Here is a 26,014-nt window from a genome sequence, read left to right as displayed (position 1 = left end):
TTACCCAGGTATCTCAAAGCCTGGCTGCATTCACTCTTTTTGGTTTTGGCCCTGTAAGGTGGTTGTAAAAGATGAAAGTGATGAAAACTATGTGTGTTAGAGATGGAAGCCAAAAACTGTGCAGCTTTGTATCTCCTTTCTTCTTAGGAACTTTAGGAAGAATACTGGATGGGTCACTGTGTGTGAATATACTACTGTAGGGATGTGAGTCAAATTATATTCTATCTCATTTGTGCCCCTGATGTTCTGACCAGCTCAACTGCAAGTCTGAATATGGCATCCATGACTCCCTACTCCTCCCAGAAGAGAAGCGGCTGCATGGAATATTTAGGGAAAGAAAGGTGTGAGGTGAATGTCATGAGTTTCCCTCTTTCAATGTGTGCTAGAAGAGATTTGAAAACTTTCCATGTGTCTTTAGTTGGAAAATGTAGAAGGAATGTTAATCCTGGATTTTTTTTTTTTTTAACTTTTTAAATTTTTTATATTTTTTTTTTACGTTTACATAGGGTAATGATGTTTATTTATTTTTCCCCTCGCCCCCACCCCTCCCAACCCTCTTTTCCCTCTACACAGTCCTTCTTTCCTTCATTCTTACCGCTCTCCTTAGCCTAACTCTAAACCTAACCCTAAACCTAATGCTAGCCCCTCCCACCCCCCATTATATGTCCTCATCCGCTTATCAGCGAGATCATTCGTCCTTTAGTTTTTTGAGATTGGCTTATCTCACTTAGCATGATATTCTCCAATTTCGACCATTTGCCTACAAATGCCATAATTTTATCATTCTTTATGGCTGAGTAATATTCCATTGTATAAATATGCCACAGTTTCTTTATCCATTCATCAACTGAAGGGCATCTAGGTTGGTTCCACAATCTGGCTATGGTGAATTGAGTAGCAATGAACATTGATGTGGCTGTATCTCTGTAGTATGCTGATTTTAAGTCCTTTGGGTATAGGCCAAGGAGTGGGATAGCTGGGTCAAATGGTGTTTCCATTCCAAGCTTTCTGAGGAATCTCCACACTGCTTTCCAGAGTGGCTGCACTAATTTGCAACCCCACCAGCAATGTATGAGTGTTCCTTTTTCACCACATCCTCGCCAACACCTATTGTTGCTTGTATTCTTGATAATCGCCATTCTAATTGGGGTGAGATGAAATCTTAGGGTAGTTTTGATTTGCATTTCCCTTATTACTAGGGATGTTGAACATTTTTTCATATATCTGGTGATTACTTGTACATCTTCTTCTGTGAAGTGTCTGTTCATTTCCTTAGCCCATTTGTTGATTGGATTATTTGTATTCTTCGTGTAGAGTTTTTTGAGTTCTTTATAGATTCTGGAAATTAGCGCTCTATCTGAGGTATGGTTGGCAAAGATATTCTCCCACTCTGTAGGCTCTCTCTTCACATTTCTGATAGTTTCCTTTGCTGAGAGAAAGCTTTTTAGTTTGAATCTATCCCAGTTGTTGATTCTTGCTTTTATTTCTTGTGCTATGGGAGTCCTGTTAAGGAAGTCTGATCCTAAGCCAACAAGTTGAAGATTTGGACCTACTTTTTCTTCTATAAGATGCAGGGTCTCTGGTCTGATTCCGAGATCCTTGATCCATTTTGAGTTGAGTTTTGTGTAGGGTGAGAGATAGGGGTTGAATTTCATTCTATTGCATATGGTTTTCCAGTTTTCCCAGCACCATTTGTTGAAGAGGCTATCTTTTCTCCATTGCATATTCTTGGAACCTTTGTCTAGTATGAGAAAATTGTATTTATTTGGGTTTGTGTCCATGTCCTCTATTCTGTACCATTGATCTACCTGTCTATTTTGGTACCAATACCATGCCGTTTTTGTTACTATTGCTTTGTAGTAGAGTTGAAGATCTGGTATTGCAATACCCCCTGCTTCGCTCTTGCTACTGAGGATTGCTTTAGCTATTCTAGGTTTTTTATTCTTCCAGATGAATTTCATAATTGCTTGCTCTATTTCTGCAAGGTACATCATTGGGATTTTAATTGGAATTGCATTGAATCTGTATAGCACTTTAGGTAGTATAGCCATTTTGACGATATTAATTCTGCCTATCCAGAACATGGGAGATCTTTCCATCATTCTAAGGTTTTCTTTAATTTCTTTCTTTAGTGTTCTGTAGTTCTCATTGTAGAGGTCTTTCACCTCTTTTGTGAGATTGATTCCCAAGTATTTTATTTTTTTCGATGCTATTGTGAATGGGGTAGTTTTCCTAATTTCTCTTTCTGAAGATTCATCACTTATGTATAAAAATGCATTGGATTTATGAGCATTTGATCTTGTAACCTGCTACTTTACTGAATTCACTTATGAGTTCTAAAAGTTTTCTGGTGGAATTTCCAGGTTCTTCTAAATATATAATCATGTCATCAGCGAACAGGGATAGTTTGAGTTCTTCTTTTCCTATTCGTATCCCTTTAATTTCTTTCGTTTGTCTGATTGCTCTGGCTAGAGTCTCAAGGACGATGTTGAATAGAAGCGGTGAAAGAGGGCATCCCTGCCTTGTTCCAGTTTTTAGGGGGAACAGCTTTCAGTTTTTCACCATTTAGAATGATATTAGCCATGGGCTTAGCGTAGATTGCCTTTATAATGTTTAGGAATGTTCCCACTACCCCAATTTTTTCTAGTGTTTTGAGCATGAAGGGATGTTGTATTTTATCGAATGCTTTTTCTGCATCTATTGAAATAATCATGTGATTCTTAACTTTAAGTCTGTTGATATGGTGAATGACATTTATTGATTTCCGAATGTTGAACCAACCTTGCATCCCTGGGATAAAACCCACTTGATCGTGGTGCACTATCTTTTTAATATATATTTGTATGCGATTTGCTAAAATTTTGTTGAGAATTTTTGCATCGATGTTCATTAAGGATATTGGTCTGAAATTTTCTTTCCTCGATGTGTCTCTGTCTGGTTTAGGTATCAGGGTGATATTGGCTTCATAGAACGAGTTTGGGAGGGTTCCCTCCTCTTCATTTCATGGAATAGTTTGAGGAGTATTGGAATGAGCTCTTCTTTAAAGGTTTTGTAGAACTCGGCTGAGAACCCATCTGGTCCTGGACTTTTCTTTGTTGGTAGGCTTTTGATGACCTCTTCTATTTCATTGCTTGAAATTGGTTTATTTAAGTTGTGTATGTCCTCCTCGTTCAGTTTAGGTAGTTCATATGTCTCTAGAAATTTGTTGATGTCTTCGAGGTTTTCTGTTTTGTTGGAGTATAGATTTTCGAAATAGCTTCTAATTATGTTTTGTATTTCACTCGTGTCTGTTGTGATGTTTCCTTGTTCATTCCGAATTTTAGTAATTTGAGTTTTCTCCCTCTTTCTCTTTGTTAGTGTGGCTAAGGGTTTATCAATTTTATTTATTTTTTCAAAGAACCAACTATTTATTTTGTTAATTTTTCCAATTGTTTCTTTTGTTTCGATTTCGTTGATTTCGGCTCTGATTTTAACTATTTCCTGTCTTCTACTACTTTTGGTATTGGTCTGCTCTTCTTTTTCTAGCGCTTTGAGCTTGTAGTGTTAAGTCGTTTATTTGTTGATTTCTACTTCTTTTTTTGAATGCACCCCATGAAATAAATCTTCCTCTAAGTACTGCTTTCATAGTGTCCCAGAGATTTTGATATGATGTGTCTTTGTTCTCGTTTACTTCTAAGAATTTTTTTATTTCCCTCCTGATGTCTTCTTTTATCCATTCATCATATAATAGTGTATTATTTAATCTCCAGGTATTGGAGAAGTTTCCGTTTTTTATTCTGTCATTTATTTCTAATTTCAATCCATTATGATCTGAAGAGTACAAGGTAGTATCTCTATCTTCTTGTATTTGCTAACAGTAGCTTTGTGGCATAAAATATGGTCTATTTTAGAGCAAGGATCCATGTGCTGCTGAGAAGAAAGTGTATTCGTTCTTTGTTGGATGGTATATTCTATATATGTCCGTTAAGTCTAAATTGCTGATTGTGTTGTTGAGATCTATAGTTTCTTTATTCAATTTTTGTTTGGACGATCTATCCAGTGGTGAGAGAGGTGTGTTAACATCGCCTAGTATTATTGTGTTGTGGTCTATTTGATTTCTGTAATTGAGAAGGATTTGTTTGACGTACGTGGATGAGCCAATGTTCGGGGCATAGATATTTATGATTGTTATGTCTTGCTGATTTATGCTTCCCTTAAGCAGCATGTAATGTCCTTCTTTATCCCTTCTGACTAGTTTTGGCTTGAAGTCCACATTATCTGAATGAGGATGGATACTCCAGCTTTTTTGCTGTGTCCGTGTGCATGCTATGTTTTTCCCCATCCTTTCACCTTTAGTCTATGGGTGTCTCTTTCTATGAGATGAGTCTCTTGCAGGCAGCATATTGTTGGATTTTTCTTTTTAATCCAATCTGCCAGTCTGTGTCTTTTGATTGATGAATTCAGGCCATTAACATTCAGGGTTATTATTGTGATATGATTTGTATTCCCAGTCAATTGACTCATATTTGTTTTTGACATGATTTGGTTTCTCCTTTATTTGGCTATTCCTTTAGGCTAGTGCCTCCTGTTGCTGATTTGCATCGTTGTTTTTCATCTCTTCCTCATGGAATATTTTGCTGAGAATGTTCTGTAATGCTGGCTTTCTTTTTGTAAATTCCTTTAGCTTTTGTTTATCATGGAAGGATCTTATTTCATCGTCAAATTTGAAGGTAAGTTTTGCTGGGTATAAGATTCTTGGTTGACATCCGTTTTCTTTCAGGGCTTGGTATATGTTGTTCCAGGCCCTTCTAGCTTTTAGGGTCTGGATTGAAAAATCTGCTGATATTCTTATTGGTTTCCCTCTGAATGTAATTTGATTCTTTTCTCTCGCGGCCTTTAAAATTCTGTCTTTATTTTGTATGTTAGGTATTTTCATAATAATGTGCCTTGGTGTGGGTCTGTTGTAATTTTGTATGTTTGGAGTTCTATAAGCCTCTTGTACTTGGTTTTCCATTTCATTCTTCAGATTTGGGAAATTTTCTGTTATTATTTCATTGAATAGATTGTTCATTCCTTTGGTTTGTTTCTCTAAGCCTTCCTCAATCCCAATAATTCTTAAATTTGGCCTTTTCATGATATCCCATAATTCTTGTAGATTCTGTTCATGATTTCTTACCATCTTTTCTGTTTGGCCAACTTTGCTTTCAAGATTAAATAATTTGTCTTCAATGTCTGAGGTTCTGTCTTCCAGGTGTTCTATCCTATTGGTTATGCTTTCTATGGAGTTTTTAACTTGGTTTATAGTTTCCTTCATTTCAAGGATTTCAGTTTGGTTATTTTTTCAGTATCTCTAACTCTTTATTGAAATGATCTCTTGCTTCCCGTATTTGGTCTTTTAACTGTTGATTGGTGCGATCATTTAATGCCTGCATTTGCTCTTTCATCTCCTCCTTCAATGCCTGCATTTGCTCTTTCATCTCCTCATTAGCTTCCCTGATCGTTTTAATTACGTACATTCTGAACTCCCTTTCTGACATTTCTTCTGCTGTGCTGTCATTGGGTTTTATTGATGTAGTATCTAGGTTTGTTTGGGACATTTTCTTCCCTTGTTTTCTCATATTGGTCAGTTGTCAGTGGGACCCTGAGATATTGCAGTTTTCCGCTATTGGCTTATAGTGTCCCAGTAGATTTCCAGTGTATCACCTCCCAGCCTTCAGTAGCCTGATGTCTTGGAGGAATCTGATAAAGCAGCTCATCCGAAGAAAACTGCCCCTAGCCCCCTACTGGTTCCACGGTTTGGAACTGGCTCTCTGCGGAAATGCTCTCACTGTGGGCCTGCACCGTGCAGCTGGCCGTGTGGGAAGAGCCCACTGCCGGAGTGTGGAAGGCTACCTTGGGAAGACTCTAGCTGCCCTGTCCGGCTCCAATAAGCCACCTCTATCTGGGCCTGCCACCCGGGCTGAGCTTTACCCAGTGGGCAGACTCACCTGTGGCTCTATTTCAGTCCGAGTCTCTCAATGCCTCCCCCTTCTTAACTCCATGGGTTCTGGAGCGACTGGGGGTGCAGTCTCCCTCTAGGCCGCCATCTTGGATCGCCCCTGTGAAGAGAGCCTGCAGCCAGAGTGGGCAGAGCCGCCTGAAGAGGTCTCTGGCTGCCCTGCCCTGATCCCAGAGGCTGCTTGCGGATCGAGGCTCTCCGCTGGTTCGTTGCCGGAGTACGCTGCGCTGCAGTGGCTCCGGGACTCGGAGCTTGTTCTGGTCAGAAAGGCTCTCACTAGCGGGCCAGTTCCGTTCCGAGAACCTGGAGAAGCTGGCTGTGTGGGCGGGGCCCACCGCTGGAGTGCGCAGGGCTGCCTGTGGATGACTCTAGCTGCCCTGCCTGGCTCCGATAAGCCACCTCTATCTGGGCCTGCCACCCGGACCGAGCTTTACCCAGTGGGCAGACTCACCCGTGGCTCTATTTCAGTCCGAGTCTCTCAATGCCTCCCCTTCTTAACTCCTGGGTTCTGGAGCGACTGGGGTGCAGTCTCCCTCTAGGCCGCCATCTTGGATCGCCCCGTGAAGAGAGCCCGCAGCCGGAGTGGGCAGAGCCGCCTGAAGAGGTCTCTGGCTGCCCTGCCCTGATCCCAGAGGCTGCTTGCAGATCGAGGCTCTCCGCTGGTTCGTTGCCGGAGTACACTGCGCTGCAGTGGCTCCGGGACTCGGAGCTTGTTCTGGTCCTAAAGGCTCTCACTAGTGGGCCAGTTCCGTTCCGAGAACCTGGAGAAGCTGGCTGTGTGGGCGGGGCCCACCGCCGGAGTGCGCAGGGCTGCCTGTGGATGACTCTAGCTGCCCTGCCTGGCTCTGATAAGCCACCTCTATCTGGGCCTGCCACCCGGACTGAGCTTTACCCAGTGGGCAGACTCACCCGTGGCTCTATTTCAGTCCGAGTCTCTCAAAGCCTCCCCTTCTTAACTCCTGGGTTCTGGAGCGACTGGGGGTGCAGTCTCCCTCTAGGCCACCATCTTGGATCGCCCCGTGAAGAGATCCTGCAGCCGGAGTCCAGGAAAGTAACTTGCTTGTCTGTATTTTCATAAGTATCTGGAAAAAAAACTCCTCCACTTTGACTTCAACTCAAGGTACACTGTTCCCATTAAATTTTCTGTTTGCTTAAGTTATCCAGTTAAATTTTCCTCATCCAATACAAGAATGTTTTCAATGAAATCCTTAAATAAACATTCCCCTCTTCTGTCCATCCTTCTGGGGATAACAGAATTTAGTCACATTTGAGTAATGACATGGATTTTAATCATTTAGTTGCTCTTTCTTCTATTTGTTATTATCATCATTACATTTAACAATCAGGATCTGTCTAGTATGGTGTTCTCATACTGGACTCTACTCCACTGATGTTACATTTTTGAGTTATACATACATGTGATGCACACTCCTTTGCCACTTCACGAGTTGGTTCAGTCAAGTGATTCACATAAACTGTTCTCACGGTCCAGCACCTCCAAGGCACCTGGTAGAAGACCCTTAATCCTGGATTAAGTGTGAATCATAGCAAAACCACAGGAGATGTATAACTCCCATGAGAAAATAAGAGGGGTCCTGAACAGGACGTGGGCAGACAAGTTTTCCGAGAGAAATCACAATTCTTTTCTGGGGGAGAATAGACTGTGAGTAAAATAACAGCCCATTAGTGAGGGCCGAGGCTGCTGGCTTCTTGAGGTTAATGGAATTAGACTCCAAAAGGAAGAAGAGCATAGGGACCACAACCTGCTTCCCCAAAGTGGAGTGTGGCCAGCTTCTCTTCACACTGACATCTTCGGAAGAAAAAAGAATGTCTTGAAAGGGAGTCGAACCTTGAATTGCCTGCCCATTTACCAGAAATAGAGGATTACAATGACAGGAGACAGAGTTACTATTATTTGGTAAGATTGGGAGGGCTAATAAAGAAGAATGATATTATGTATTTTCTTGTAAATGGATGGAACTGGAGACTATCATGATAAGTGAAATAAACCAATCCCAAAAAACCAAAGGCTGAATGTTCTCCCTGATATGCAGATGCTGACTCACAATAGGCAGTTGGGGGGAGGTTCACTGTATTGGGTAGGGGGAAGGAAGAGGAGATGGGAATCAGAAAGACAGTAGAATGAATCGGAAATACCTTTCCTCTGTTCACATATGAATACCAGACCAGTGTAACTCCACATCACATACAACCACAAAAATGGAAGTTACACTCCATGTATGTATGTATGATATGTCAAAATACATTTTATTGTCATGTATAACTCAAAAGAGCAAACGAAAAAATTTTTAAAAGAACTATACAAAAAAGATTGGGAGGGCTATTAATTTTTTCCCGTTTCTCCCTCATAAAAACATTAGTGTTTTTTTTTCTTTTTTAAAGAAAAGTACACCTATCCCCCCCATTCTTCACCAATTATGATTTCATAATTTGGTAAGAGTAGGAGTATGTGTGTATGTGTGTTTTCTCCATATACCTGTACACATATATGGGCCTAAACATAAAGCAAAATTCAGAGACAGTGATTTTTGAGTTCAGAAGAGAACAAGATTCTTAATACCTAGAAGTAACCTAGTTTTATTAAACTAATGTGCCACTTTTGTTTTCTTAATTCTGAAAAAAAAGATTGCCCACTATGGAAGTTTAGTCATTTGTGTAGTTGGAGCTCTTTATATTTTATTGATCAACGTTCAGGATTCATTTGGATTTTGGATAATAGTGCTTTTGGTAATTAAAGAGGGCTTAGTTTTATTGCTCTGCGTGGGAGTCCATTTTGTTTCCAAATGTATTATATTTCTCCATTGTGTACAAAAGTAGAAGCCAAGATGCTTTTTCACTGACTCAGTAAACTAGTTCCTAGGGCTAACAAAATTGCCTTGGGGTTTTCCTCAGAAAATGGGGGTAAATGAGATCTTTTATAGGTATTTACATTAAACTCAAATTTAATTGGAGTAATAATTTAAAAAGTCAGTTCCATCTGGTAAGGTTTGGTTTCATCCTCTGTTCTTATTGACCCCAGAAAAATCTTCTCCAAAAATTGTGCTCCTGAGTTTAGACACATGGGTTATTTAAAATGTTTATCAACTTCTATATCTTGTCCCCAATGCATCAGGGCCAACATGGATTATGACCAACTAATATGACTCTTTGAACCTGTGCCACCAGATTGTCAGCCCTGATTTGGTTTAAAAACTATAGCTTGATTTATCATTTATTATGGCAGGACACTATTAGTAATAAAAGGCATTATTATCAAAATGAGATTTTCTGATTTTCTGATATCTTAACTTACTTTCTAGGAAAGAGCATGTGTTCCTATTTCAGAGGTCCTGTGTCATTCACAACCAGAATGAGCTATTTTGATTCTTTTTCTTTGCTTAGTTTAGGAAGGGAAAGAAAAGAGAAGATATTTTGGTAACATTAATAGCAGAAGAGTTCTGCAACAAAGATAATCAATCTCACTGGTAAAGGATTTGGTTTGTGTTATAAACTACTTTCATGGAGACTGAACTGGGAAGGATACTTTCCCTTCATCTTTCCCACCAGAATCTGGAAGTCTTCCGCCTTCTCCAATTTTACTGAAAGATGAACTACATGGCAAAAGCATAGTAGAGGAACACTTCATATTCGTGTGGAGTAGAGACAGAATAAAGTGTGGAGAGATTTTGGAGAAAAAGGGGAGGAGAGGGTAGTGCTCCTTAATGTCCATAGGAATGAATTCAGTGTCTCTGATGCTAGCTGCTGTCAGGAATGACCATTTTGCACCATATGTGAGTTACTCTGCGTGCTTGATTGTCTAATAGCAATGTTTGGTATAATGGATGGTGTATTTTTATTCTCATATTTTGCTTTTTGTCATTAGTGTCTGGCACAGTATTTGACATATATTCAGTAAATAAGAAACTACAGTGAGCGAAATTCCAAAATTACATTATTTTTTCATTACTATTCATCAGGTTTTGATTTAGTTATTGGTCAGTTGATCCCTTAGGAGACTTTAAGTTCCAAAATGATCAAGATGTAATTTAGTGAAAGTCTCTTAAAAGTAAACTCCACACATTTTAAGATTTTTTTTTCAATTTGTAAAGAAAAAGGAACTTGAAAAAATATAGTGTCCTAGCTTATCATAGAACAAAGCCAAATGGCTTTTTTTTTTTTTTAATGGGACATTGCTATAGAACTGTAGTGAAATTATTGAGCATTTGTTGCCAGAGGTAGAATATGATCTATGAATAATGATACAAATAGTATATTAATTAAATACCACCTCAGTCACCTTTTCTTTTGAAACATTATCTAGCCAAGTGATTAACACATTTCACAAATGGTGTGCCTCTGTTATGTACAAGTAACTATTGATCAGACTAGCAATAGAGTAGTGAAACAAATTCTTTTTTGACTTGGTGGAGCTTATATTCTGGTGGAAGACACAATTGCTTACTTATAATATATAGCATCTTTACTTCTACCTTACAGTATTTACAAAAATTTAACTCAAAAGAGATCATAGAACTAAAATTAAAGAGTTTAAACTGTTGAAGTGTTGGAAAACATAGGAGTAGATCTTTCTAACCTTTTCACAATGGACGTCAAAAGTACAAGTGAAAAGAGTAGAACAGATAAGTTGAATTTCACCAAAATTTAAAAAATTCCACGCATCAGGGAACACCATCAAGAAAGTGAAAAAATGATGGAAAGAATGGGAGAAAATATTTCAAATTTATATATCTGATAAGAGTCTAGTATTTGGAATATATAAGAATTCTTACAACTCAACCACAAGACTGACAAACAACTCGGTTTGGGCAAAGTATTTTTATAGCTATATCTCCAAAGAAGATATATCTATGGCCAACAAGCACACGAAAATATTAGACATTAATGTTTGGACGATCTATCCAGTGGTGAGAGAGGTGTGTTAACATCGCCTAGTATTATTGTTTTGTGGTCTATTTGATTTCTGTAATTGAGAAGGATTTGTTTGACATACGTGGATGAGCCAATGTTCGGGGCATAGATATTTATGATTGTTATGTCTTGCTGATTTATGCTTCCCTTAAGCAGCATGTAATGTCCTTTTTTATCCCTTCTGACTAGTTTTGGCTTGAAGTCCACATTATCTGAAATGAGGATGGATACTCCAGCTTTTTTGCTGTGTCCGTGTGCATGCTATGTTTTTCCCCATCCATTCACCTTTAGTCTATGGGTGTCTCTTTCTATGAGATGAGTCTCTTGCAGGCAGCATATTGTTGGATTTTTCTTTTTAATCCAATCTGCCAGTCTGTGTCTTTTGATTGATGAATTCAGGCCATTAACATTCAGGGTTATTATTGTGATATGATTTGTATTCCCAGTCAATTGACTCATATTTGTTTTTGACATGATTTGGTTTCTCCTTTATTTGGCTATTCCTTTAGGCTAGTGCCTCCTGTTGCTGATTTGCATCGTTGTTTTTCATCTCTTCCTCATGGAATATTTTGCTGAGAATGTTCTGTAATGCTGGCTTTCTTTTTGTAAATTCCTTTAGCTTTTGTTTATCATGGAAGGATCTTATTTCATCGTCAAATTTGAAGGTAAGTTTTGCTGGGTATAAGATTCTTGGTTGACATCCGTTTTCTTTCAGGGCTTGGTATATGTTGTTCCAGGCCCTTCTAGCTTTTAGGGTCTGGATTGAAAAATCTGCTGATATTCTTATTGGTTTCCCTCTGAATGTAATTTGATTCTTTTCTCTTGCGGCCTTTAAAATTCTGTCTTTATTTTGTATGTTAGGTATTTTCATAATAATGTGCCTTGGTGTGGGTCTGTTGTAATTTTGTATGTTTGGAGTTCTATAAGCCTCTTGTACTTGGTTTTCCATTTCATTCTTCAGATTTGGGAAATTTTCTGTTATTATTTCATTGAATAGATTGTTCATTCCTTTGGTTTGTTTCTCTAAGCCTTCCTCAATCCCAATAATTCTTAAATTTGGCCTTTTCATGATATCCCATAATTCTTGTAGATTCTGTTCATGATTTCTTACCATCTTTTCTGTTTGGCCAACTTTGCTTTCAAGATTAAATAATTTGTCTTCAATGTCTGAGGTTCTGTCTTCCAGGTGTTCTATCCTATTGGTTATGCTTTCTATGGAGTTTTTAACTTGGTTTATAGTTTCCTTCATTTCAAGGATTTCAGTTTGGTTATTTTTCTGTATCTCTAACTCTTTATTGAAATGATCTCTTGCTTCCCGTATTTGGTCTTTTAACTGTTGATTGGTGCGATCATGTAATGCCTGCATTTGCTCTTTCATCTCCTCCTTCAATGCCTGCATTTGCTCTTTCATCTCCTCATTAGCTTCCCTGATCGTTTTAATTACGTACATTCTGAACTCCCTTTCTGACATTTCTTCTGCTGTGCTGTCATTGGGTTTTATTGATGTAGTATCTAGGTTTGTTTGGGACATTTTCTACCCTTGTTTTCTCATATTGTCAGTTGTCAGTGGGACCCTGAGATATTGCAGTTTTCCGCTATTGGCTTATAGTGTCCCAGTAGATTTCCAGTGTATCACCTCCCAGCCTTCAGTAGCCTGATTTCTTGGAGGAATCTGATAAAGCAGCTCATCCGAAGAAAACTGCCCCTAGCCCCCTACTGGTTCCACGGTTTGGAACTGGCTCTCTGCGGAAATGCTCTCACTGTGGGCCTGCACCGTGCAGCTGGCCGTGTGGGAAGAGCCCACTGCCGGAGTGTGGAAGGCTACCTTGGGAAGACTCTAGCTGCCCTGTCCGGCTCCAATAAGCCACCTCTATCTGGGCCTGCCACCTGGGCTGAGCTTTACCCAGTGGGCAGACTCACCTGTGGCTCTATTTCAGTCCAAGTCTCTCAATGCCTCCCCCTCTTAACTCCAGGGTTCTGGAGCGACTGGGGGTGCAGTCTCCCTCTAGGCCGCCATCTTGGATCGCCCTGTGAAGAGAGCCTGCAGCCAGAGTGGGCAGAGCCGCCTGAAGAGGTCTCTGGCTGCCCTGCCCTGATCCCAGAGGCTGCTTGCGGATCGAGGCTCTCCGCTGGTTCGTTGCCGGAGTACGCTGCGCTGCAGTGGCTCCGGGACTCGGAGCTTGTTCTGGTCAGAAAGGCTCTCACTAGCGGGCCAGTTCCGTTCCGAGAACCTGGAGAAGCTGGCTGTGTGGGCGGGGCCCACCGCTGGAGTGCGCAGGGCTGCCTGTGGATGACTCTAGCTGCCCTGCCTGGCTCCGATAAGCCACCTCTATCTGGGCCTGCCACCCGGACCGAGCTTTACCCAGTGGGCAGACTCACCCGTGGCTCTATTTCAGTCCGAGTCTCTCAATGCCTCCCCTTCTTAACTCCTGGGTTCTGGAGCGACCGGGGGTGCAGTCTCCCTCTAGGCCGCCATCTTGGATCGCCCCGTGAAGAGAGCCCGCAGCCGGAGTGGGCAGAGCCGCCTGAAGAGGTCTCTGGCTGCCCTGCCCTGATCCCAGAGGCTGCTTGCAGATCGAGGCTCTCCGCTGGTTCGTTGCCGGAGTACACTGCGCTGCAGTGGCTCCGGGACTCGGAGCTTGTTCTGGTCCTAAAGGCTCTCACTAGTGGGCCAGTTCCGTTCCGAGAACCTGGAGAAGCTGGCTGTGTGGGCGGGGCCCACCGCCGGAGTGCGCAGGGCTGCCTGTGGATGACTCTAGCTGCCCTGCCTGGCTCTGATAAGCCACCTCTATCTGGGCCTGCCACCCGGACTGAGCTTTACCCAGTGGGCAGACTCACCCGTGGCTCTATTTCAGTCCGAGTCTCTCAAAGCCTCCCCTTCTTAACTCCTGGGTTCTGGAGCGACTGGGGGTGCAGTCTCCCTCTAGGCCACCATCTTGGATCGCCCCGTGAAGAGATCCTGCAGCCGGAGTCCAGGAAAGTAACTTGCTTGTCTGTATTTTCATAAGTATCTGGAAAAAAAACTCCTCCACTTTGACTTCAACTCAAGGTACACTGTTCCCATTAAATTTTCTGTTTGCTTAAGTTATCCAGTTAAATTTTCCTCATCCAATACAAGAATGTTTTCAATGAAATCCTTAAATAAACATTCCCCTCTTCTGTCCATCCTTCTGGGGATAACAGAATTTAGTCACATTTGAGTAATGACATGGATTTTAATCATTTAGTTGCTCTTTCTTCTATTTGTTATTATCATCATTACATTTAACAATCAGGATCTGTCTAGTATGGTGTTCTCATACTGGACTCTACTCCACTGATGTTACATTTTTGAGTTATACATACATGTGATGCACACTCCTTTGCCACTTCACGAGTTGGTTCAGTCAAGTGATTCACATAAACTGTTCTCACGGTCCAGCACCTCCAAGGCACCTGGTAGAAGACCCTTAATCCTGGATTAAGTGTGAATCATAGCAAAACCACAGGAGATGTATAACTCCCATGAGAAAATAAGAGGGGTCCTGAACAGGACGTGGGCAGACAAGTTTTCCGAGAGAAATCACAATTCTTTTCTGGGGGAGAATAGACTGTGAGTAAAATAACAGCCCATTAGTGAGGGCCGAGGCTGCTGGCTTCTTGAGGTTAATGGAATTAGACTCCAAAAGGAAGAAGAGCATAGGGACCACAACCTGCTTCCCCAAAGTGGAGTGTGGCCAGCTTCTCTTCACACTGACATCTTCGGAAGAAAAAAGAATGTCTTGAAAGGGAGTCGAACCTTGAATTGCCTGCCCATTACCAGAAATAGAGGATTACAATGACAGGAGACAGAGTTACTATTATTTGGTAAGATTGGGAGGGCTAATAAAGAAGAATGATATTATGTATTTTCTTGTAAATGGATGGAACTGGAGACTATCATGATAAGTGAAATAAACCAATCCCAAAAAACCAAAGGCTGAATGTTCTCCCTGATATGCAGATGCTGACTCACAATAGGCAGTTGGGGGGAGGTTCACTGTATTGGGTAGGGGGAAGGAAGAGGAGATGGGAATCAGAAAGACAGTAGAATGAATCGGAAATACCTTTCCTCTGTTCACATATGAATACCAGACCAGTGTAACTCCACATCACATACAACCACAAAAATGGAAGTTACACTCCATGTATGTATGTATGATATGTCAAAATACATTTTATTGTCATGTATAACTCAAAAGAGCAAACGAAAAAATTTTTAAAAAGAACTATACAAAAAAGATTGGGAGGGCTATTAATTTTTTCCCGTTTCTCCCTCATAAAAACATTAGTGTTTTTTTTTCTTTTTTAAAGAAAAGTACACCTATCCCCCCCATTCTTCACCAATTATGATTTCATAATTTGGTAAGAGTAGGAGTATGTGTGTATGTGTGTTTTCTCCATATACCTGTACACATATATGGGCCTAAACATAAAGCAAAATTCAGAGACAGTGATTTTTGAGTTCAGAAGAGAACAAGATTCTTAATACCTAGAAGTAACCTAGTTTTATTAAACTAATGTGCCACTTTTGTTTTCTTAATTCTGAAAAAAAAGATTGCCCACTATGGAAGTTTAGTCATTTGTGTAGTTGGAGCTCTTTATATTTTATTGATCAACGTTCAGGATTCATTTGGATTTTGGATAATAGTGCTTTTGGTAATTAAAGAGGGCTTAGTTTTATTGCTCTGCGTGGGAGTCCATTTTGTTTCCAAATGTATTATATTTCTCCATTGTGTACAAAAGTAGAAGCCAAGATGCTTTTTCACTGACTCAGTAAACTAGTTACCTAGGGCTAACAAAATTGCCTTGGGGTTTTCCTCAGAAAATGGGGGTAAATGAGATCTTTTATAGGTATTTACATTAAACTCAAATTTAATTTGGAGTAATAATTTAAAAAGTCAGTTCCATCTGGTAAGGTTTTGGTTTCATCCTCTGTTTCTTATTGACCCCAGAAAAATCTTCTCCAAAAATTGTGCTCCTGAGTTTAGACACATGGGTTATTTAAAATGTTTATCAACTTCTATATCTTGTCCCCAATGCATCAGGGCCAACATGGATTATGACCAACTAATATGACTCTTTGAACCTGTGCCACCAGATTGTCAGCCCTGATTTGGTTAAAAAACTATAGCTTGATTTATCATTTATTATGGCAGACACTATTAGTAATAAAAGGCATTATTATCAAAATGAGATTTTCTGATTTTCTGATATCTTAACTTACTTTTCTAGGAAAGAGCATGTGTTCCTATTTCAGAGGTCCTGTGTCATTCACAACCAGAATGAGCTATTTTGATTCTTTTTTCTTTGCTTAGTTTAGGAAGGGAAAGAAAAGAGAAGATATTTTGGTAACATTAATAGCAGAAGAGTTCTGCAACAAAGATAATCAATCTCACTGGTAAAGGATTTGGTTTGTGTTATAAACTACTTTCATGGAGACTGAACTGGGAAGGATACTTTCCCTTCATCTTTCCCACCAGAATCTGGAAGTCTTCCGCCTTCTCCAATTTTACTGAAAGATGAACTACATGGCAAAAGCATAGTAGAGGAACACTTCATATTCGTGTGGAGTAGAGACAGAATAAAGTGTGGAGAGATTTTGGAGAAAAAGGGGAGGAGAGGGTAGTGCTCCTTAATGTCCATAGGAAATGAATTCAGTGTCTCTGATGCTAGCTGCTGTCAGGAATGACCATTTTGCACCATATGTGAGTTACTCTGCGTGCTTGATTGTCTAATAGCAATGTTTGGTATAATGGATGGTGTATTTTTATTCTCATATTTTGCTTTTTGTCATTAGTGTCTGGCACAGTATTTGACATATATTCAGTAAATAAAGAAACTACAGTGAGCGAAATTCCAAAATTACATTATTTTTTCATTACTATTCATCAGGTTTTGATTTAGTTATTGGTCAGTTGATCCCTTAGGAGACTTTAAGTTCCAAAATGATCAAGATGTAATTTAGTGAAAGTCTCTTTAAAAGTAAACTCCACACATTTTAAGATTTTTTTTTCAATTTGTAAAGAAAAAGGAACTTGAAAAAATATAGTGTCCTAGCTTATCATAGAACAAAAGCCAAATGGCTTTTTTTTTTTTTTAATGGGACATTGCTATAGAACTGTAGTGAAATTTATTGAGCATTTGTTGCCAGAGGTAGAATATGATCTATGAATAATGATACAAATAGTATATTAATTAAATACCACCTCAGTCACCTTTTCTTTTGAAACATTATCTAGCCAAGTGATTAACACATTTCACAAATGGTGTGCCTCTGTTATGTACAAGTAACTATTGATCAGACTAGCAATAGAGTAGTGAAACAAATTCTTTTTTGACTTGGTGGAGCTTATATTCTGGTGGAAGACACAATTGCTTACTTATAATATATAGCATCTTTACTTCTACCTTACAGTATTTACAAAAATTTAACTCAAAAGAGATCATAGAACTAAAATTAAAGAGTTAAAACTGTTGAAGTGTTGGAAAACATAGGAGTAGATCTTTCTAACCTTTTCACAATGGACGTCAAAAGTACAAGTGAAAAGAGTAGAACAGATAAGTTGAATTTCACCAAAATTTAAAAAATTCCACGCATCAGGGAACACCATCAAGAAAGTGAAAAAAATGATGGAAAGAATGGGAGAAAATATTTCAAATTTATATATCTGATAAGAGTCTAGTATTTGGAATATATAAGAATTCTTACAACTCAACCACAAGACTGACAAACAACTCGGTTTGGGCAAAGTATTTTTATAGCTATATCTCCAAAGAAGATATATCTATGGCCAACAAGCACACGAAAATATTAGACATTAAGGATATCACAGTGATCCAAGATGGCGGCCTAGAGGGAGACTGCACCCCCAGTCGCTCCAGAACCCAGGAGTTAAGAAGGGGAGGCATTGAGAGACTCGGACTGAAGTGGAGCCACGGGTGAGTCTGCCCACTGGGTAAAGCTCGGCCCCAGTGGCAGGCCCAGATAGAGGTGGCTTATTGGAGCCAGGCAGGGCAGCTAGAGTCATCCACAGGCAGCCCTGCGCACTCCGGCGGTGGGCCCCGCCCACACAGCCAGCTTCTCCAGGTTCTCGGAACGGAACTGGCCCGCTAGTGAGAGCCTTTCTGACCAGAGCAGGCTCCGAGTCCCGGAGCCGCTGCAGCGCAGTGTACTCCAGCAACGAACCAGCGGAGAGCCTCGATCTGCAAGCAGCCTCAGGGATCAGGGCAGGGCAGCCAGAGACCTCTTCAGGCGGCTCTGCCCACTCCGGCTGCGGGCTCTCTTCACAGGGCGATCCAAGATGGTGGCCTAGAGGGAGACTGCACCCCCGGTCGCTCCAGAACCCAGGAGTTAAGAGGGGGAGGCATTGAGAGACTCGGACTGAAATAGAGCCACGGGTGAGTCTGCCCACTGGGTAAAGCTCAGCCCAGGTGGCAGGCCCAGATAGAGGTGGCTTATTGGAGCCGGACAGGGCAGCTAGAGTCTTCCCAAGGTAGCCTTCCACACTCCGGCAGTGGGCTCTTCCCACACGGCCAGCTGCACGGTGCAGGCCCACAGTGAGAGCATTTCCGCAGAGAGCCAGTTCCAAACCGTGGAACCAGTAGGGGGCTAGGGGCAGTTTTCTTCGGATGAGCTGCTTTATCAGATTCCTCCAAGAAATCAGGCTACTGAAGGCTGGGAGGTGATACACTGGAAATCTACTGGGACACGATAAGCCAATAGCAGAAAACTGCAATATCTCAGGGTCCCACTGACAACTGACAATATGAGAAAACAAGGGAAGAAAATGTGCCAAACAAACCTAGATACTACATCAATAAAACCCAATGACAGCACAGCAGAAGAAATGTCAGAAAGGGAGTTCAGAATGTACATAATTAAAACGATCAGGGAAGCTAATGAGGAGATGAAAGAGCAAATGCAGGCATTGAAGGAGGAGATGAAAGAGCAAATGCAGGCATTACATGATCGCACCAATCAACAGTTAAAAGACCAAATACGGGAAGCAAGAGATCATTTCAATAAAGAGTTAGAGATACAGAAAAATAACCAAACTGAAATCCTTGAAATGAAGGAAACAATAAACCAAGTTAAAAACTCCATAGAAAGCATAACCAATAGGATAGAACACCTGGAAGACAGAACCTCAGACATTGAAGACAAATTATTTAATCTTGAAAGCAAAGTTGGCCAAACAGAAAAGATGGTAAGAAATCATGAACAGAATCTACAAGAATTATGGGATATCATGAAAAGGCCAAATTTAAGAATTATTGGGATTGAGGAAGGCTTAGAGAAACAAACCAAAGGAATGAACAATCTATTCAATGAAATAATAACAGAAAATTTCCCAAATATGAAGAATGAAATGGAAAACCAAGTACAAGAGGCTTATAGGACTCCAAACATACAAAATTACAACAGACCCACACCAAGGCACATTATTATGAAAATACCTAACATACAAAATAAAGACAGAATTTTAAAGGCCGCAAGAGAAAAAGAATCAAATTACATTCAGGGGGAAACCAATAAGAATATCAGCAGATTTTTCAAACCAGACCCTAAAAGCTAGAAGGGCCTGGAACAACATATACCAAGCCCTGAAAGAAAACGGATGTCAACCAAGAATCTTATACCCAGCAAAACTTACCTTCAAATTTGACGATGAAATAAGATCCTTCCATGATAAACCAAAGCTAAAGGAATTTACAAAAAGAAAGCCAGCATTACAGAACATTCTCAGCAAAATATTCCATGAGGAAGAGATGAAAAACAACGATGCAAATCAGCAACAGGAGGCACTAGCCTAAAGGAATAGCCAAATAAAGGAGAAGCCAAATCATGTCAAAAACAAATATGAGTCAATTGACTGGGAATACAAATCCTATCACAATAATAACCCTGAATGTTAATGGCCTGAATTCATCAATCAAAAGACACAGACTGGCAGATTGGATTAAAAAGAAAAATCCAACAATATGCTGCCTGCAAGAGACTCATCTCATAGAAAGAGACACCCATGGACTAAAGGTGAAGGATGGGGAAAAACATAGCATGCACACGGACACAGCAAAAAAGCTGGAGTATCCATCCTCATCTCAGATAATGTGGACTTCAAACCAAAACTAGTCAGAAGGGATAAAGAAGGACATTACATGCTGCTTAAGGGAAGCATAAATCAGCAAGACATAACAATCATAAATATCTATGCCCCGAACATTGGCTCATCCACGTATGTCAAACAAATCCTTCTCAATTACAGAAATCAAATAGACCACAACACAATAATACTAGGCGATTTTAACACACCTCTCTCACCACTGGATAGATCGTCCAAACAAAAATTGAATAAGGAAACTATAGATCTCAACAACACAATCAGCAATTTAGACTTAACGGACATATATAGAATATACCATCCAACAAAGAACGAATACACTTTCTTCTCAGCAGCACATGGATCCTTGTCTAAAATAGACCATATTTTATGCCACAAAGCTACTGTTAGCAAATACAAGAAGATAGAGATACTACCTTGTACTCTTTCAGATCATAATGGATTGAAATTAGAAATAAATGACAGAATAAAAAACGGAAACTTCTCCAATACCTGGAGATTAAATAATACACTATTATATGATGAATGGATAACAGAAGACATCAGGAGGGAAATAAAAAAATTCTTAGAAGTAAACGAGAACAAAGACACATCATATCAAAATCTCTGGGACACTATGAAAGCAGTACTTAGAGGAAGATTTATTTCATGGGGTGCATTCAAAAAAAGAAGTAGAAATCAACAAATAAACGACTTAACACTACAGCTCAAAGCGCTAGAAAAAGAAGAGCAGACCAATACCAAAAGTAGTAGAAGACAGGAAATAGTTAAAATCAGAGCCGAAATCAACGAAATCGAAACAAAAGAAACAATTGGAAAAATTAACAAAATAAATAGTTGGTTCTTTGAAAAAATAAATAAAATTGATAAACCCTTAGCCACACTAACAAAGAGAAAGAGGGAGAAAACTCAAATTACTAAAATTCGGAATGAACAAGGAAACATCACAACAGACACGAGTGAAATACAAAACATAATTAGAAGCTATTTCGAAAATCTATACTCCAACAAAACAGAAAACCTCGAAGACATCAACAAATTTCTAGAGACATATGAACTACCTAAACTGAACGAGGAGGACATACACAACTTAAATAAACCAATTTCAAGCAATGAAATAGAAGAGGTCATCAAAAGCCTACCAACAAAGAAAAGTCCAGGACCAGATGGGTTCTCAGCCGAGTTCTACAAAACCTTTAAAGAAGAGCTCATTCCAATACTCCTCAAACTATTCCATGAAATGGAAGAGGAGGGAACCCTCCCAAACTCGTTCTATGAAGCCAATATCACCCTGATACCTAAACCAGACAGAGACACATCGAGGAAAGAAAATTTCAGACCAATATCCTTAATGAACATCGATGCAAAAATTCTCAACAAAATTTTAGCAAATCGCATACAAATATATATTAAAAAGATAGTGCACCACGATCAAGTGGGTTTTATCCCAGGGATGCAAGGTTGGTTCAACATTCGGAAATCAATAAATGTCATTCACCATATCAACAGACTTAAAGTTAAGAATCACATGATTATTTCAATAGATGTAGAAAAAGCATTTGATAAAATACAGCATCCCTTCATGCTCAAAACACTAGAAAAAATTGAGGTAGTGGGAACATTCCTAAACATTATAAAGGCAATCTACGCTAAGCCCATGGCTAATATCATTCTAAATGGTGAAAAACTGAAAGCGTTCCCCCTAAAAACTGGAACAAGGCAGGGATGCCCTCTTTCACCGCTTCTATTCAACATCGTCCTTGAGACGCTAGCCAGAGCAATCAGACAAACCAAAGAAATTAAAAGGATACGAATTGGGAAAAAAGAACTCAAACTATCCCTGTTCGCTGATGACATGATTATATATTTAGAGGAAACTGGAAATTCCACCAGAAAACTTTTAGAACTCATAAGTGAATTCAGTAAAGTAGCAGGTTACAAGATCAATGCTCATAAATCCAATGCATTTTTATACATAAGTGATGAATCTTCAGAAAGAGAAATTAGGAAAACTACCCCATTCACAATAGCATCGAAAAAAATAAAATACTTGGGAATCAATCTCACAAAAGAGGTGAAAGACCTCTACAATGAGAACTACAGAACACTAAGGAAAGAAATTAAAGAAAACCTTAGAAGATGGAAAGATCTCCCATGTTCCTGGATAGGCAGAATTAATATCGTCAAAATGGCTATATTACCTAAAGTGCTATACAGATTCAATGCAATTCCAATTAAAATCCCAATGATGTACCTTGCAGAAATAGAGCAAGCAATTATGAAATTCATCTGGAAGAATAAAAAACCTAGAATAGCTAAAGCAATCCTCAGTAGCAAGAGCGAAGCAGGGGGTATTGCAATACCAGATCTTCAACTCTACTACAAAGCAATAGTAACAAAAACGGCATGGTATTGGTACCAAAATAGACAGGTAGATCAATGGTACAGAATAGAGGACACAGACACAAACCCAAATAAATACAATTTTCTCACACTAGACAAAGGTTCCAACAATATGCAATGGAGAAAAGATAGCCTCTTCAACAAATGGTGCTGGGAAAACTGGAAAACTATATGCAATAGAATGAAATTCAACCCCTATCTCTCACCCTACACAAAACTCAACTCAAAATGGATCAAGGACTTCGGAATCAGATCAGAGACCCTGCATCTTATAGAAGAAAAAGTAGGTCCAAATCTTCAACTTGTTGGCTTAGGATCAGACTTTCCTTAACAGGACTCCCATAGCACAAGAAATAAAAGCAAGAATCAACAACTGGGATAGATTCAAACTAAAAAGCTTTCTCTCAGCAAAGGAAACTATCAGAAATGTGAAGAGAGAGCCTACAGAGTGGGAGAATATCTTTGCCAACCATACCTCAGATAGAGCGCTAATTTCCAGAATCTATAAAGAACTCAAAAAACTCTACACGAAGAATACAAATAATCCAATCAACAAATGGGCTAAGGAAATGAACAGACACTTCACAGAAGAAGATGTACAAGTAATCACCAGATATATGAAAAAATGTTCAACATCCCTAGTAATAAGGGAAATGCAAATCAAAACTACCCTAAGATTTCATCTCACCCCAATTAGAATGGCGATTATCAAGAATACAAGCAACAATAGGTGTTGGCGAGGATGTGGTGAAAAAGGAACACTCATACATTGCTGGTGGGGTTGCAAATTAGTGCAGCCACTCTGGAAAGCAGTGTGGAGATTCCTCAGAAAGCTTGGAATGGAAACACCATTTGACCCAGCTATCCCACTCCTTGGCCTATACCCAAAGGACTTAAAATCAGCATACTACAGAGATACAGCCACATCAATGTTCATTGCTGCTCAATTCACCATAGCCAGATTGTGGAACCAACCTAGATGCCCTTCAGTTGATGAATGGATAAAGAAACTGTGGCATATTTATACACTGGAATATTACTCCGCAATGAAGAATGATAAAATTATGGCATTTGTAGGCAAATGGTCGAAACTGGAGAATATCATGCTAAGTGAGATAAGCCAATCTCAAAAAACTAAAGGACGAATGATCTCGCTGATAAGCGGATGAGGACATATAATGGGGGGTGGGAGGGGCTAGCATTAGGTTTAGGGTTAGGTTTAGAGTTAGGCTAAGGAGAGCGGTAAGAATGAAGGAAAGAAGGACTGTGTAGAGGGAAAAGAGGGTTGAGAGGGTTGGGGGGGAGGGGAAAAATAAAATAAACATCATTATCCTATGTAAACATAAAAAAAAATTAAAAAAAATAAATAAAAATAAAAAAAATTGGAAAAAAAAAAAAAAAAAGGATATCACATAAAACATCACAAGGTATCGTCTTATTCCTACCAGGATACTTGAATAGCTACAACAGAAAAGAAGAGGAAAAATAATAAATGTTGACATGGTTGTGAAGAAATGTACACCTTCATTTATTGGTGGTAGTATTGTAAAATTGTTTGGCCATTGTGGAAAGCAGTTTGGCAATTCCCTAAAAAATTAAACATAGAATTACTAAATGATCCAGAAATTCCTTTCTGAGGTGAATATCCCCTCAAAATGAAAACAAGTGTTCAAACAAAAAGTTGCATATGAATGTTCATAGCAGCACTATTCATGACAGCCAAAATGTAGAAGCAACCCAAATGTCCATCAGTGGGCGAATGGTAAAGAAAATGTGTTCTATCAGTTCACTGGGCTATTATTCAGCCATAATAAGGAGCAAATTCCTGATACATGCTACACTAGGTATGAACCTTGAAAAAAATGCCAAGAAACTAGACACAAAAAAACACATATTTTATTGTTCAATTTATATGCAATAATCAGAATAGACAATAGAATATGTAATAGAATATGATAATGGATTATCTGTACTGTGTTAGAGAAAAAAGAATGAAGGACTGTAATTGCCCACGGAGGGTGGGCTCATGGGGCACCAGGAGAGATAGCTCTGTATCCCTACAGAGACACGAGGAACCTGGACCCATGAGAGATGGAATAATGAGTTACTCAAGTCACCTGGCTAAGTATCAGCTGGGATTAGAATTCAGGTTTCCTGCCTCTCAAGATTGTTAAAATGAGCCCTGCAGAAGCAAACACCAATTGACTTCTTAACAAAGTTTTGGATGGCCAGTTGTGGTAAAATTAAATTCTGGAGTACATTATCAAGAGGTCTTGGCTTGCCTGGATGGCTACATAAATATAGCCCTGGATCAGGCAGAAAAGTATAAAAATGGACAACTGAAGAATAAATATGGGGGTGTATTTGTCTATGGATATGATGTATTGTATATAAGTACACAGAAGAGAAGGATGTGAAGATACCAAGGAAGCCATTGTTTTTATAGTTGGATGTGTGTGTGTTTTGTTTTTGTTTTTGCTTTTACATTTGGTACCAGGAATTGAACCCAGGGGTGCTTAACCACTGAGCCACATTCCCAACCTTTTTCATAGTTTATTAGAGACGAGGTCTCGCTGAGTTGCTTAGGGCCTCACTAAATTGCTGAGACTGGGTTTGAACTCGCAATCCTCCTGCCTCAACCTCCGAGCCACTGGGATTACAGGCACATGCCACCACACCTGGCTGAATGTGTTCTTAATGAACTTTCATCCGTGATATAAGTTGTTCTGTTTTCATAGTAGTTGGTGGTTTTTCATTGACATGTGAATAAAGTAGATGTATAAAATTGTGGGATTGAATTCTAAAGAGTTTTTATGTTGAAGTTTCATCATTTTCTTTTGCCTCTGTGTCAGCATATAGGGCACTAAAAGTACTAAAAAAGAAAGTTAAAAAAAAAAAAAAAAGAAAGGAAGAAAAAGAAAAAAGGAAAGTGAAGAATAACTCCATTTTTTTTTTTCCTCTGAGCAACTGGAGGAATGGAGTTTGTGTTTGTTGAGACCAGGATGATTACAAGAGGTGTGGGTTTAGGGGAAGATCTAGAACTCAGTTTTAGAGATGTTGAATTTGAAAGCTCTTGATGCTCAAGGAGAGGGGAGGTGGCTTGATATACTGGTCTGGTATTTAGGGGAGTGAGCTGGACTTAATAACAGAAAGATAATATTGTATCTTAAGACTTAATGAAATCTCCAGAAACAAGAAGAGTTATAAAATCCTAACTGAATGTTTCAATCTTGGAGATTGGTAAAATGCACAACACCATACCTTGGTTTTGACCAAATCTCTAACTCCACATAATATGTGGCTAATTTCCTGCCAATCCCTTTGTTCAATTCTGTTCTTTCCTCTGCTTTTTGTATTCTAATAGTGTCAGTAACATTCTCCTAGTGAAAAAGATTTGAAACTTCAGAAACATATTTGATTCTATCTTCCTTGATCCTGACAATGTATTTCAGACGCTCACAAGTGTTACCTCGTCCATTGCAATAGGTTTCCTGTTTCCTCTGGACGAATTCTGTGCACTGGTAAGTTTAACCTTCCTATATCAAATATCAGTAATGTTACT

The 26,014-nt window shown here is 39.5% G+C and overlaps 1 pseudogene; it reads left to right on the top strand.

The window, feature by feature from the left end:
• The window catches only part of LOC124979468 (U6 snRNA-associated Sm-like protein LSm6), a 149,571-nt pseudogene extending 124,702 nt beyond the window's left edge, over positions 1-24,869 (top strand).
• Positions 24,870-26,014: the final 1,145 nt, after the last annotated feature.

This window comes from Sciurus carolinensis, chromosome 3, assembly GCF_902686445.1.
Source record: "Sciurus carolinensis chromosome 3, mSciCar1.2, whole genome shotgun sequence".
NCBI classification, from domain to species: Eukaryota; Metazoa; Chordata; class Mammalia; order Rodentia; family Sciuridae; genus Sciurus; species Sciurus carolinensis.
The sequence above is the reverse complement of the archived record's forward strand: the minus strand, read 5'-3'. Positions and strand labels throughout refer to the sequence as shown.